We start from the raw sequence: 2,061 nt of genomic DNA, 5'->3' as shown, positions 1-2,061 counted from the left end.
TATAGGTGTGTGTAGGAGCTAGATGGCGTATGATGACGTGTGACGGCATAGTAGTGGTGTCCCAATTCTTAGGGGAATATTTTCACCCCTACCCCTTGACACTCTGTTTCAAGGGACAAGGGGAAGGGGTAGGCGGAGGGGAAGGGAAAGGGGTATACAATAGAATTGGGATTGGGCCTAAGTATTGGACAGACTAGGTATCTGGTTCCATTATTTCAGTACCTCCCACAGCACTCTCCCTTCCTTTCCTTTTTGCTTTCTGCATGGCAGTAGAAGGTTTATGATCTTCAATCCTATGTTATACCCCTCATTCAAGCTATGGAGTAGGCCTGTGACCTAATAGATGCAGAGTCTGTGTAAGGATGGATTCACCATTCGAGGAGATTCTTCCCTCGCTGTCTTGCGAGGGAGGACATTGACTGTGATATGGATGAAGTGGCCATATCCAGCTATACGAAGAGATGTTGCTAAGGTGTATTTTCCCATCTCCACAAAGGTTTATGTACTATATTGTATTTGGAATAGGTTCTGATTTTCAGTGCAAAATGCAGCCTAATTGCAATGATGTACTGAAGGATTTTACAATGCGGTGAAAAATAAATATTTTCATGAATGTTAAGTACTTGTCTCATGTGTTCTGTTTGGTCAATACAAGTGTTTAAAATTGAGCACAGCAGTGTCTAAGTGGTTCAATCAGAATCCAACTGTATGAACCATGTGTGTGCCATATGGTACCAAAACTGGGTTTTGTTAAATTGTTGGCAAGTTTTGAATGAAGTGCTTTGTTTTGCAAAAGATCTGAGATGTTCTGATACTTGTGAGTGTGGATGTGTGAATTGTGTGTTTTGACAAAATGAACCTTGTTTTTAAAATCGTTCTTAAGCAATTTTATAAAACTGTAATTGACTGAATATTGCGTGAAAACAACATGAATTGTGTTAATGGTATGGTCACAACAGACGGATGTTGTGCTAATTGTGTTTAGAGTTTTGAAAATGTGACTATAGATTGGACAAAGAGATGTTAGCAATAGAAAAAAAAAAACGGTATAATAATTATTATTATTGTTGTTTAAATGGATCTAATATTTGTTCTATACAAGTCGAACTGAAACATGACAACTAATGCAGTTTTTGTTCTGCCATTAATTGTTAGCATTTTGACATGCACTATGATTGACTATATGTTCCTTTTGGAAAGAAAACTAGTGCTAATGTTTTGACCGAATGACTCAATTGTAACGAATCAGTCCACTGAAGGCGAGCGTAGTGAAGAACCCAAGTGCAGTTTATTTACAGGTGATCCAAACATCCAAACAATAATCCAAACTTGACTTGACATGAACAGAATTGACTTGACATGAACAGGCTTGACGAGGCATAAACAGACTAGACTCACCGACAGCGGGTAACAACATCAATACACGACGAGAGACAATGGCAACATGATGGCTACTTATAGCAAACAAGAGGGTCACATGACAAGAACAAACCAATGGGAAACAAGACACATGACTAGGACAACCAATCAGAACATGACACAGACAAGGGAATCACATGACTAGACAATAACCAAATGAGAGCATGACACATACACAAGACAGAGAGACATGAGGCAAGGGAAGCATGACACTAACAGCAGGAATCAAACTACAAAATAAAAGACATGAAAACATGAACAAGAAACACAACCCAAAACACCACATTACATATCCCCCCCTCTAAGGGCGGCTCCCGATGCCCAAATAAACACAAACAAAACCCAAGTCCGGGAGGGTGGTGGAGTGGGGGTGGAACTGGGGGAGGGACGGAGGGCCAGGCCCATGAAGCGGAACAGGCAGAGCAGGGAGCCATGGCGGAGCAGGCAGAGCGGGGGGCCATGGCGGAGCAGGCAGAGCGGGAGGCCATGGCGGAGCAGGCAGAGCGGGGGGCCATGGCGGAGCAGGCAGAGCGGGCAGCCATGGCGGAGCAGGCAGAACAGGCAGCCATGGCGGTGCAGGCAGAGCAGGGCGGCCGGGTGATGACGGCAGAGCAGGAAGCCATGGCGGAGCAGAGACATGGA

This window comes from Sinocyclocheilus rhinocerous, unplaced genomic scaffold (assembly GCF_001515625.1).
Source record: "Sinocyclocheilus rhinocerous isolate Xijiao unplaced genomic scaffold, SAMN03320098_v1.1 scaffold3930, whole genome shotgun sequence".
In the NCBI taxonomy this organism is placed as follows: domain Eukaryota; kingdom Metazoa; phylum Chordata; class Actinopteri; order Cypriniformes; family Cyprinidae; genus Sinocyclocheilus; species Sinocyclocheilus rhinocerous.
This window is presented reverse-complemented; position numbering follows the sequence as displayed.